The following is a 14,371-nucleotide window of genomic DNA, read 5'->3' as shown; positions in this document are numbered from 1 at the left end:
GTTTGTACCCAAAAGCACCGTGCTAACTGCAGACAAGGATCACACCCCCTACCCCTTTACAGGAAATATTAACCCCTTCAGGACGTGCGTTTGGGCTGCTGACGGTCCTGAACCGTTGTAGCGAAAAACGGGCTGCGGGAAGCAATCAAAGATCGCTCCCGCTGGTGTAACGCTGTAACTATCTGCCAGACATCCCAGGCAGATAGTAAAAGCCAAGTGTGATCGCTCACAATTGGCTGCTGTCAAAGTGGGTGTTACAAACACTCACTTTGACAGTGATCTCTGCCCCTCTCTCCTATGTAGCGTTTTGTGAGGCGAGAAAGACAGAGATTGTGATAGTTTTGTTGCAGCAGAAGTGTTCCAGAGCTTTATACAGTATCTAAAGTGAATTAAAAAATCCCTTTTAACCCCTTCCCTGCCATATCTGTTACAGCAGTGCATTTGTACTGTCTGTATTTCTTTTGGAAAAAGGGGGCACCAAAGTGCTAGGTTCCCAACTGGTGGAAACTAGAGAGTGTCTGCAGAACTATAAAGGGGATAACCCTTGTATGTACACAGCAATAAAGAGAATAGGCGTGATCCCAAGCTAAATAGCTTCAGGAGCGCCGAGAAAAGAGTTCTGCAGATATTGTTCTGCTTTATGTAACAACCTAAAATTACTTTATTAGGGGTATCATTAAAAATATGATCCCAAAGAAAAATATAAAGAAACAAATAAAACTTAAAACACCATAACCACTATATACAATGGGGTGGGTCTATACCACAAACTGTGGACTAGTGATGTAGAGTGATAATGGTGCCACAAAAGGACAGATATACTATCTTGATAATGCTATTGCAGAAAGGTCTCAACTAAAGAGACTAGTGCAAATAGCAGCAGGATATGTGTTACAAATTGCTATTTGCAACTGGCCCTTTAAATGATAAATTGCCCTGCTTCCCTGGATTGTGGAGAAGCCTGTTTGCCAGCCTCCTTCCTCATGACTATGGCCCTGGGAGATTGGGCCCTTTAAAAACAGTATTCGGCCCTAACAGAGTGCATGTCACTCATTCTGGCCCTTTAAATACAGTGGGGTCATTCGGTACTTGCCCTGTGTGAGCGGTGATACCCCAGATAGCTATGCCATGGAGCCTATTCATATATTGAAAGACTATGGGAAAGACTTTAGCTCCATGGCAATTGAACTGTGTGAATAGGATCTGCGTACTATTCGGTAGTTTTGTTCGCTCAGATCCTAGCTATCTGGGGATATGTGAAATGTCTGTGTGTTATGTGTAAAAGGGGACTTTATGTATTTTAAAGTGTTTTACTGTCTTTGTGTCCCCATGTGCTCAATGGAGTCTGTCTCTGTCCTGGGAGGTATTTGGATTACTTCTCCATTTTCTCCAGGAGAGAGGGCTCTGTAAAACCGGTCTGAGCAGAGTAGAGTCCAAACCGGTTTGCATCAGGGCGTATAATAAGTACATGGGGAGTGTTGATTTGGCCGATCAGCTGATGCAGCTATATCTTATTTTACGAAAAACCAAAGCATGGTATAAAAAGGTGGCTATCTATCTGATGCAAATAGCAACCCACAACTCATTTTTGCTTTAAAAAAAAAAAACCATAATAATAATCCAGGGAAAACCACCTTTTTCTCCAATTTCAGTTGATAATAATTTCTTTAAAAAATTATGGAGATGGACAAGTTCCACCATGGTGCAAGCTGAGTCCAGACTTTTTAAGTTACCGCTGGGGGGGGGGGGGGGGGGGGGTGCAAAAATATGTTAAACTGAAGATAGACCAAGCATACCTATATATCAAGTTGAAAAACTTACATGTGCAAGTTCTGATTTGTTGCCTTTTGGCCCCCAAACAACCCAGCAACATGGGGGGTATCACTGTACTTGGGAGATGTTGCTGAACATATTGGGGTGTTGTTTGGCGGTGACATATAACAGGATCTGTTAATTCATGCCTAAATACAGTGTGTGTGTGTGTGTGTGTGTGTGTGTGTGTGTGTGTGTGTGTAAAAAAACTAAACAATTTACTAACTCAATGTTTGACAAAGCCTGGTGGTAGCATTAGTGCATGGAAAGTGTTAAAATAACCCCATGTGAAATACCCTAGGGTGTCTACTTTTCAAAAATATATGGTTTGATGGGGGTAAAATACATTGGCCAGCTTCAAAAATGGCCCAAATGGGACATGCTTGCAGGTTGACTACATGTCAAAATTCCAAGCTGGGAAACTGATATTCGTATCTGCCAAATGTGGCCTTGCAGCCCCTCAACAACCCGACACACCTATACATGGGGGTTATCCCTGTACTCGGGAGATGTTGCTGAACACATATTGGGGTGTTGTTTGGCAGTGATACATAACAGGATCTGTGAATTTACACCTGAATTGCAATGTACGTGAAAAAAATAAATAAAAAAATAAAACTACCTATGCAAAGTTTGGCAAAGGTTTGTGGTAAAATGGCTGCATAGAAAGTATCAAAATATTCTTGGATGAATACTCTGGGTTATCTAGTTTAAGAAAAATATATACATGTGGGGTGTTTTTTTTGAGATTTATGACATAACAGTGTTACAATGTCACTATTGATACATTTGAAAAATGTACATTTTGAAACAGCAATTTCCTACTTGTAGTTATAGTCCTATAACTTGCAAAAAAACATAAACATTGGGTGTTTTTAAACTCAGGACAACATTTTGAATCTGTTTAGCAGTTTCTTTCATTCGATTTTGTAGATCAGTAAAATATTTTTTAAGTAAAAGTCAAAGTGTTTTCTTTTTTCACCGTATTTTTTTTTTTTTTTTTAAATTAAATTATGACATGATAAAATTACTATGTAAAAGCCCCTTTTTGTCCTGGGGAAAAAACAATATATAATTTGTATCGGAACAGTAAATGAGAGAGCGGAAAATTACAGCTAAACACCAACACCACAAAAGTGTTAAAATAGCTCTGGTCCTTAACCCCTTCACGACGGGTGACGGACGAGGTCCGTCATCCTGGGGATGCCCTTAACGACGGGTGACGGACCTCGTCCGTCACGCGGTAAAATTAACCCCAGATCGCCGCACTGGATCGGGCTGTCAGAGTACATGTGCCCGCTCTGACAGCATGCCAGAGCGGGCACATGTGCTCTCTATACTCACCTCCGCCTCCCTGCACTTCCGGGTTCAGTGTGAAGTGCAGGGAGACGGATCTGCAGTGATCCTGCCCCCTGGTGTTTAAAAAAAAAAAAGTTAAATTAAAATCCCAACCCCCCTTTACCCATATTAATAAAAAATTAACCCCTTCCCTGCCAATTGATCACTGACTACAGTGATCAATTGGCAGGGATTACATTTTAATATGATCTGATTTTTTTTTTTTAACCCCTGAGGGTTAATTCTTTTTTTTTTTTAACACTCAGGGGTTAAATTTATTTTATTAATTAATTTAAATATTTTAAAATTATAAATTTAGCTAGCTGGGGAGGGTGGAAGTTAGTGGGGAATTGGGGGATTTAGTGTTAGGCTAACTAGGGGTTAACGTTAAAAAAAGTTTTAAAATAAGCTTTAAAAAGTTAAAAAATTAAGTAAAAAAAAAAGTTTTAATAACGTTTAAGTAAAAAAAAAAAAAAAATAAACCCTTTACCCAGTCCAAATAAAAATTAACCCCTTGCCTGCCAGTCTATCACTGCCTACAGTGATCAAAATACAGATCACAGTATTATACTGTGATCTAATTTTTTTTTAACCCCTGACGATTAACTTTTATTTATTTTTTTAACCCTCAGGGGTTAAATTAATTTAATTAACTAATTTAAATATTGTATAATTAAATATTTTGCTAGCTGGGGTGGGTGGGAGTTATGGGAAAATGGGGAATTTACTGTTAGTGCTGCTTACTGCTAGTTAGGGGTTAACGGTAAAAGAAAAAGCTTAGAAAAATGTTAAATCTGTAAAAAAAAGTTTTACGAAAGTTTAGGAAACTTTAAAAAAATGAATAAGCAAAACAAAAGTTTAAAAAATAGTTTTAAAAAGTAAAAAAATACATTTAATAACGCTCATTACCACTACACCTGGTACAAGCTAGCGGAAAAATGATCCCACGCTAAGGTTCAAAATATGCCTTTTGAAATACCCTGGGATGTCTTCTTTAAGAAATGGTATGGCTTTATGGGGTATTTGGATTATATAGCCTGGTAAAATACTCTAAAATGGGACATGGGCACAGCGTAAAAATGTAAAGTTTGAAAAAAAATGGAATGGCTGTGTCCCAAATGTGCCCCTCCGATGTCCACATATACCTGGCAAAGGTACATACGGGGGTATTTTTGTACTCAGCCGACATAGCTGAGCAACATATAAAGTATTATAGAGTGGTGGTACACATAAGGTTTGCAAAATATACTGTGCAAACTCACTTTGTGTGTCAAAAAGGCAGAAAAAACGCTTATTACCACTACACCTGGTACAAGCTAGCGGAAAAATTATCCCACGCTAAGGTTCAAAATATGCCTTTTGAAATACCTTGGGGTGTCTACTTTAAGAAATGGTAGGCCTTTGTGGGGTAGTTTGAATTTAAAACTTACGAAGATGCTTGGAAATTGCACATAGGTCCAGCGTCAAAATTCAAAGTTCTGTAAAAACTGATATGGCTTGGTCTCCAATATGCCACTGTAGCTTCACAAAATAGTGCCAAAGACATTCATTGGGGATGTCTTTTTACTCAGAAGACTTAGCTGAGCATAATTTGAAGGTTTTGAACTTAGTGGCACATATGAAATATACAAAATGCCCAGCAAAAATGCAATCCGTATGTCAAAAAATGCACAAAATTATTTTTTACCACATACTTTGGCATATATTGATGAATAAATGGGGGCATGCTAAGGCACAATATGCACCTTATGAGATACCCTGGAGTGTCTACTTTTACAAATGGTAGGCCTTTGTGGGGTTTTTTTGAACAGTTAAACTGTTATAATACCCCAAATGGAAGCATAGGCTCATTATATCCGTCTCTCAAAATTCTACTGTGAATACTGAAAAGGACAGGTCTCCTATATGGCACTGTAGCTTCACAAAATAGTGCCAAAGACATACAATGGGGGTACCGTTGTACTCAGCAGAAGTAACTGAACACATAATAAAACTTTGTACAGGAATAGCACACAACAACTTTACAAAATACACATGAGAAGTTCTTTGTTATACGTTTGTGTGCGAAAACCCCCTAAAAACACAATTTTACTCCAATATTTAGCAGAGGTTGGCGGTAAAATGGCTACGTAGAAAGTGTCAAAACAACCTTAGGTAAATAGCCTGTGATGTCTACTTTATATAAATATATACTCTTGTGTGGCAATTTTGTTTTCTTTTATGGCTATTAGGCTTACAAGACAAACATACCAAATTCTAAAATCGCTCCACATTAAAATTTTATTTTACTCCTTGTGCTTTGTGACCTGTAACTACCAAAAAAAACTTAAAATCCCAGACACATTATATATTCTGTAAATCAGAACAAATAAATGAATTTTTTTTTTTTTTATTTTTTTTTATATTCTTTATTTTTGGTGTGCAGCAGAAACAAACATTGCTTGATCATGACATATAGGTAAGTTACAGTATAAGTGATTACAGGCTTCAAGTATAAACACAGTATGTCAAAAGAAACTGCACATATTTTTTGGTTGAAAATGTAAAACACGAGTTAGTTGCTGCTCCAGCATTTACATACATGCTATTTTACCATGTCGAGATGGCCAAGCGTTGTACCTCGCTTTGGTAAGGTCTGAGACATGGCTTGCTAAGGACTTGCGTTATTATAAGCTATAGTAATAGGTTAATTAAGGCATAGTTAAGTACAAGCTGTTAGTACCACTGGGAGACCAGGCCCTGCTGCAGAAATGATTGGTGCACTTTCGCTAAATAAAATAAGGTGAAACATTTTAAATTGATAATGATGTAAACTTATGTGGCTGGCAGAGCTGAGTTAAACTGAGGGCACAACATTTGGTAGGTGTAACATTTTACATCTGTGTCATGTTATTATAGTAAAGACATCAGGCCACAGTTGTCTGCTGACAGGTGGCTGGCAGGAGTATAAGCTTTAAGGACAGAACTGCAGCTTTGCAGTGGAAGATAAGATGGTCACCTCAGGGGCCCTTGCGGACGAGTTCTAGTCCGGTTGGTGAGATCAGTTTGTCAGTGGTACTGGATCTCGCCTGTGTAGTCTCCAAAATGTGCAGGTTTAGTTCAGCGGGGCATATAGGCAAAACAGCCATGTGAGGCTCTGCTCCGCCTGTGTCCTCTGTGTGCCTCACGATCTTGTTTACAGGGTGGTCTAGAGGCAAGCTAGTGGATGGAGTACACCAGCAGGTAGCAGATTTCGGTCGATATTGGCACGAGTTCCTGAGGGTAAGATGGTTGGAGGTAAGCCAGACTCTGTGGTAGAAAGTTACTCCCTTCAGCTGCCGATGTGTTGAACCAGGGTGCCCGGTCTGCTGCCGGTCGCTGGGTGCTGGGCATGTTCTCTGCTGTGTTCCTGCTGCCTATGAGGATCCAACAGGAGTTTGGGCGATTGCTCGTTTGCTTCTCCCTGTGCCGGTAAGCTCCCCAGTGCAGCGGTGGTTGCGTGCAGCTGATGCCTGTGTGTGATGTTTCGTTTCCCTGCCCGGAGGAGGGAGGAAATACCGGGACCCCGCGGGACGCCTCTGAGGGTGGCTTTAGTGAAGGTGGGTGGCTTGTTGGGGTTCAAGGGTGCCTGCAGGTGGATGACTGCAGTAGGGATCTGTGCTGCTGGTGTCCACGATCCGCTCGCTGTACTGCCGCTGCGGGGAAGTAGTCTGTGCAGGCTCTGGTCTCAAAACCATCCCATCTTTCTTAGGCACCAGGACTACAGGGGAGGCCCAAGGGCTATCGGAGTGCTCGATGACCCCAAGCTGGGTCATCTCCTCTATCTCCTTCCGCATTCCTTCTCGAACTGCTTCAGGGATACGGTAAGGGGGCTGTCGTAAGGGGTTCTGTCCAGGGGTCTCTACCTTATGTACAGCTAGGGTAGTGTAGCCGGGTTCTTGGGAGAACGTCGCCTGCTTCTCCCACAGAAGCTGTTTCGCCTGTTCCTTCTCCGCGGGGCTTAACCTGTCCCCTAGCTGTACGAGCTCAGTCAGATCCGTCTGGGCACCTCTGGCTAATAGGTCGGGTAAGGGTAAGCTTTCGGTATCGTCTGCAGCGGGGGCACACACTGCGGCTACATCCTCAGGTCGTTCCTGATACTCCTTTAGCATGTTCACATGAAAGGATCGCTGGATCCTGTCATCTGAACAGCTGGCTATAAGGTACGTAGTATCGCACACCTGGGCTAATACTTTATACGGGCCCTGCCAAGATGCCTGCATCTTGTTCGCCTTCACAGGTTTGAGCACTAGTACCTTCTGCCCAACCTGGAATACTCGCTGTCGGGCACCCCGATCGTACCATTCCTTCTGTCTCCCCTGGGCCACCTGGAGATTCTCTCTTACCATCAGAGACAGTTTCTCCATGCGGTCCCGAAGTTCCAGAACATACGGTACTATGGGGGTACCTTCCTGCTCTGTCTCCCCCTCCCAGTGGCCTCTAATGAGATCTAGAGGTCCGCGGACCCTTCTCCCATAAAGCAGCTCAAAGGGGGAGAACCCAGTAGATTCCTGGGGCACCTCTCAGTAGGCAAACAACAGATGAGGGAGGAATCGCTCCCAGTCTCGGCAAGTGTCAGAAAAGGTCCTCAGCATCTGTTTGAGGGTGCCATTAAATCGCTCGCAGAGACCGTTAGTCTGTGGATGGTATGGGGAACTAAGTATCGGTTTAATGCCGCATACCCTCCACAGCTGCTGGGTGAGCACAGCGGTAAATTGGGTTCCCTGGTCGGAGAGAATCTCTTGAGGGAACCCGACCCTGGTAAAAATCCTAACCAGGGCATCAGCAACTGTCTCTGCCTCTATGTTAGACAGCGCTACTGCCTCTGGATAGCGAGTGGCATAGTCCACCACGGTGAGAATGTATTTCTTACCAGATGGACTGGCCCTGGCCAGTGGACCCACAATATCAACGGCTATGCGGGCAAAGGGCTCCCCAATAATAGGCATCGACATAAGCCTACCTTTTGGGTGGTCCCCCCGCTTCCCTACCCGTTGACAAGTGTCACACGTGCTACAATATATCCGCACAGCCTGGTTAATTCCTGGCCAAAAAAAGTTCTGCATAATCCTATGGCCTGTGCGGCGGGACCCTAGATGTCCGGCTAGCGGGACATCATGCCCTATCCGCAGAATCTCCCGCCGGTATTTCGCGGGTACTACCAGCTGTCGATTCGGCGGAGGGGCAACACTTTTCTGGGACGGCTTAGGGATCCGATATAACCTGTCCCCCACCCACTCATACCGCTCCCCCTCTGCTCCTTCCTTTCCAGTGTCTGCTCTGCCTCTATACCTCTGGAGAGATGGGTCTGTCTGGGTTTCCCTCCCGAACTCCTCCGGGGAATCCCAACTAGCTAACGTCGGCCCTGGGGTGTCAGTCGGGGAATCGGTTCTTACCTGGGTCTCAGCAGCAGGTGGGCTGGTTCCAGCAGCACGGGTCTGAGCACGGGTAGTCACTGGGTTGGCTTCGCCAGGCCCCATAGTAGCATAGGCGGAAATCAAAGGGGCCAAATCATTTCCCAGCAAAACATCGGCAGGCAAGTCCTTCATAACCCCCACATTCACATGTCCAGCTCCCGCTCCCCAGTCCAAATGAACCCGGGCAACAGGCAGACGGAACACGGCGCCTCCTGCCACCCTTACTGCCACAGTATTCCTGGTGTGTTGGTGTTCCGAAACCAGGTTCTTTTGAAGTAAGGTCATAGTAGCTCCGGTGTCTCTTAGACCAGTGACCTCTTTCCCGTTCAACTTAACGGTCTGCCTGTGGTGTTGGCGGTTGTCCTGCTGAGCTGCGTGAACTGGGTCTGCTTCGTGAAGGAAACCCCAAAACTCCTCCTGCTCAAGGCAGTGAGCAGAAGGCTGAGGTGACTGCTGGGCTCCGCCGGCTGGGTTTCTCCAGGATGGTGCTTGGTTGGCGTGGTTTAAAGGGCATTCTGGTCTTTTATGTCCCATCTGCTTGCACCCAAAGCACTGGACCTGGTTGGAGTAACCCCGTTTGTTAAATCGGGCTGACTGCCCATGGTTGGTTGCTGGCGGTATAGCGGGGGTACGTTGTGCTGGGGGGTGATATAGGTTGGTGGTTGGAGGTGCTGCCGGTTTGTATTCCACTCGGGCAGGGACCTTGGCTGCTGTCTGATCGAGCTTACGGGCATCAGTGTATTCGTCAGCCAGACGAGCAGCTTCATGGAAGGTAGCGGGTTTACGGTCCCTGACCCACTCTCGAACTCCTGCAGGTAATTTGTCAAAGCAGTGTTCTAGCAGGAACACTTGCAGCACCTCTTCCCCAGTTACCGCTCGACACCCTGCCATCCAGTGGGTTGCCGTGCGGTGTACCCGGCATGCCCATTCCACATAGGAATCACCAGCCTGCTTATTATTGTCTCGGAATCGCCTCCGGTACGCCTCAGGGGTAACAGCGTACCGGGTCAAAAGGGCATCTTTTACTGTCCGGTAGCTAGTGAGTTCCTCCTCTGGGATGGCCCGAAAAGCTTCACTGGCCCGGCCGGATAATTTCCCAGAGAGGATAGGAACCCATTCTTCTGCGGGCACCTGGTGTAAAGCACACTGTCGTTCAAAGTCCGCCAGGAACCCGTCTATCTCTCCTTCAGTCTCAATAAAGTTTTTAAAAGCAGCAAATGGTACCTTTTTCTTCCCATTGTTATTATGGGGTACCTCCGCTGCTGCAGCTCCGCTTCTCTGGAGCGCCTGTTGTGCTGCTACTGCGGCTTGTACTTGAACCACAATATCCGCTGCAGGGTTGGGGCCAAAGTGTGCCAGCCTTATCTGAACTGCCCGGTTAAATGCTATTTCCTCGGGTGTTAGATCCAGCAGGCCAGGCACATTAGCTATCTCCCTTCCCTGTGCTGTATCCATCTCCACCAATATAGCAATAATCTCTCTTTTCTTGAGATTGCTCGCTGATCGTCCTCTGCGCTCCAAAATGTCTTTAAGGGTAGCACGCCTTAACTCCTCATATTGCATTTCCAATCCGGGGTGTGTAGCTGGCCTTCAGGGCGGTGGGATTCATCCTGTCGCTTGCCACCAATTGTTACGCCACTCACCGCCTGGAGAGTGAAGCCGCCGTTTAGCCGATATTCCCCTTTCTCCAGAAATGCAATTCCAGCATAACCGATCATAAAACTCCCGACCGGAGCATACGAACACGGTAACTCCCGATCAGCAATCCATTCGAAATCCTTCCACAGCTATAAATAAACGAAAACGCTGTCCCAATAGTCAATCCCTCCACAAACGAGACAAAGCTCCGTTTTGAAGGTCAAGCAGAATGTGTTTAATGGGGGCTACCTGCCCAGTATTTATGCAGGTCTCCACCAGGTAGACACTCCCCTAGGGGACCTGGTGGAAGACTGTAAAATATATTAAACAGTAGCCAATCACAGTGGCTATAACACAAGCCCTCCCCATTTTACCCATAATACATCTCTTCCTATCCCGGAGATAATTAGGGAGAAACCTAATTAACTCCGAGGATAGGAACCATCGCCATTTTAAACACAACACACAAAATGCAATAAAATACATAAAATCCGAAGTACCGAAGATATAGTGTTCGTGCAACGTATCCCCAGATAGACTAAATCTGAGGGCATATTCCTGCCGAATAGCGCTCAGATCCGAAGTACACAGTCCAATCGCCATGGAGTCAAAGTCTCTCATAAGTCTTTCGGTGTACGAATGACTCCATGGGACGGCTATCTGGGTAAGTTCATACGGATGAAGAAAACCCCCGAACGGAACAGGGTTCGTATGCCTCCAAGGGAATAGAAGGGGAGACGGCCGTCTCCAGCGGTGTTCGGTAGATAAAGAGTCCGTTTTCAGATCCATGGGTTTTTTCACCGAACACCGCTGATTCGCCTCGTGTCCAAAATGGCCGCCGCCTCGTGGTCGGCATACGAACGACGACCACCCGTACGAAATGGAATGGAGAGGTGTTTGCGGTTAACCACAGCGTTCTAATTTGTGGTCAAGGTGTTAATGAGCCGCACACTCCTCTCCTGGGTGGCCGATGTTCGGTAGTTTTACTCGGTACTTTAGGAAACGAAAAAACCAACAGCGTACGGACAGGAAATCCACGAATCCAATGGAAACAGATGAACCCGCAATACAGGTCTATGCAGCAGGGTTCGTCACAGGGTTAATGTACAAACATCGCAAAAACAGTCCGGTCCTGAAGGGGTTAAAGAACAAAGGCTATTTATTATTTAGCAGCTGCAAAGTCCCAGCACCTTTTATCCTAAACAATATGCTTTACTGGGCACTGGTCAGATTCCAAACAAAGAATATATACTATAAATGACGTATTCCATACGTATACAGAAATTACACCTACATTACTATGGTTACATCCAATTATTAAACTATAATTTATCTCTTACACATGTTATCTAATAGTGGGTGTTCCTGACATTCCACACATGCACCCATGTCCAAGATAGTTGCACAGTATTTTTAACCATGTGAGTACTTAACGTTTCTTAAACATCCTATAGCTTCTACCACATTCCCACCTTTGATGCTTAAATACCTGGATACAGGTGGCTGATATAACCAGGAATACCATACCAATCTAGTCTTGGATTCTAGGCAAGTGAGGTTACACAGAATCTTCTTGATTAGGGGGTGTATACCTCCAAAGGGCATGGACATGAGCTGCTGTCTTCATCTCTATAGTAGCATCAGTTATACTACGGAGGGAACGGAGCAGCAACAGAATCAAACATGGGAGTAGCATACAAAGTGCCATCGTGAGTAGAAACCCTCCCACTAGAGTTTTCAAACCCCCAAAAGAATCAAACCATCTTGTGAACCAAACACTAGGGTTTAGTCTATTCCATGTCTGTACTGGAATGTGGGCCACTGTCTTTATTTTATCAACAATGTCATTTATGGCCTTCCCTTCATCATTAATCTCAAGGCAACAATTAGACAAGTTAAACTTTCTGCTCACACCCCCTTCTGTGGCTAACAAATAATCTAAGGTTAACCGGTTCTGTTAGATAGCAGACCGTATTCTGTTTGGCCAAAAGATTGAGGGCTTTCGCAGTTTTATTGGTCACAATCTCAACTACAGCTTGTAGCCCGATTATTCGATTTAACATGTAGATAGGAGTACGATAACCATAAGTTCCATCCTCTGCCTATGTAGTAGGACCATAATATTCAATTATTCGTTCAGGGGGCCACTCATTATCCTTCCATTGACCTATCGTCAGTGCCCTCTGTTACATTAGAAGCTGTTCATACACTGGGGATCCAAGTGTCTCTCCTTCATGTAGGGGAAGTAAGCAGAAGAAGAAGAAGAAGAAGAAGAAAAATAATGGTTTCAGAGTTCATAGGACACAGGCTCCCAACCAGTCCTCGGGGAGTTCAGAGTAGGCCTTGAGGCCACAAATCCAATACATAGTATTGGGTGCTATCCAGGTGGACCCTGCAGACAAATTGGTCCATACATCTTTTAGATGTGGGTAATTACCAAAGGGACTAGGATGGTTCAGATACATTAGTTGCGGACCACCAGAAGAATTATATATTTTATGCCCTAGGCACGTAAGGGTACCCACTGGAGTTTTAAATTCTGGACCAGATCTACTTATACATACATTCCCAATTATGGACGTCTTTAATAACCATTCAGATTTGGAACGGGGTACTACACTTTCCCTCTCCCCGTGCTGAAGTACCTGCAAATCTGTCTCACGTGCCTCCCAAGGCCACTGATCACCCATAATAGTTCCACCACATATATAGCAATTGGTTACATTTAAAAAACAAGCTGTTTTCAGCTAAATCAAGAAATAGATTACGAGTGGTGTGAGAAATTTCAATCTGAGATCTCATTTCTTCACAAAAGGATTGAAAAACCTGGTGAATTTCACTTTTCACAGTTTCGGTCTCAATATCAAAGTACAGTACGGTTCCTGGGACTGCACCTGAAGTGTATATTTGTAGACCATGGACCTTTCCCTACTTGCGTAGGAATTCTAGGGGGTTAAAAAGTGTCAAATTCAAGGGGTTACAGGTGCCAGATACACAGTTAGTTAAAGTCGGCATCTTCTGCAGACTAGCATTTAGGGCACCTAATTTAAAGGTGGCCCATCCCACACACTTCCAATATCCACAGTAATTATCTTCTGCATATGCACATTCTCGACTTGGTGGGCACATATACTTATCAAGTTAGTACAAGTATACCTGGGCCAAGTGTTTAAATTAATTGCAGCGCATGCATTAAAATATAATGACGTAGACTATTCTATGTTTTCTAGTAACGTTCTGTTTATAATACTGCCTTTTGAGTTAAAACTACAAACAGCTAACTAAACTCTGCGGGGGGGCATACTTAGGATCAAAACAAACTGAGCCTCATGGCATATTACAAACAGAATAGGTAATGCCTTGATATGTGCAAATAGAGATATTCTTTATGACACAATCAAAGTGGGAATGCCAAACCAGGGTCTTGTTTACATAATAACCAGTTTTAGCAGTAAATATGCATTGAGTGCAAGAGACAGAAAGACCGGGATAATAAGATAGCATTATCATGAACACAACCAACACTGAGTATTCAGTTAAAGCTTCAATCGTGCAATGGCACCCAGCTTCTGGATGTGAGGGCTGCAAGGTAAGGGGTACTTCTGATCCTCTCCAACTTCAAGAGGCCTCCTTTGGGGTCCTCGACTTTCCATCGTTGGCAGGTGGTCAGGCATCATTATGGCCACCAAAACACCTACTTGTTTATATTCTCTCCAACAGATATATTCATTTTTCTTAAAATGGAGTTTCAGAGGGTTATCAGGGTCGTAAGGCAATACTTCCCAGCGAGCAGAAGCAGGCTTGATTCTGGAATGGTGGATCTACGGGGTGACCTCATCAACTTTTACAGCTGTAGGAGTGGATACAAGAACAGTATAAGGCCCCCTATATCTAGGACCTAGTGTAGTAGTGTTCTACTCTTTTACCCAAATAGAGGCCCAAGGAATGTAAAGATATACATTTGTGGACAGGTTAAGGGGCAACTTCTCCTGAACATACAAGTAAAACATCCTTAGGTGATCAGAGAATCCTAGTGCTGGGGCTTGAACCAAGGCCTTTTTCAGACTTCTGAAAACTGTCAATTGTTCTTGTCCCCATAAGAACGGTTCATGCTCAGAACCTTTCGTGGCCTAATAGAGAGGCTTAGC

The sequence above is a fragment of the Pelobates fuscus genome, chromosome 4 (assembly GCF_036172605.1).
Source record: "Pelobates fuscus isolate aPelFus1 chromosome 4, aPelFus1.pri, whole genome shotgun sequence".
NCBI lineage: Eukaryota > Metazoa > Chordata > Amphibia > Anura > Pelobatidae > Pelobates > Pelobates fuscus.
This window is presented reverse-complemented; position numbering follows the sequence as displayed.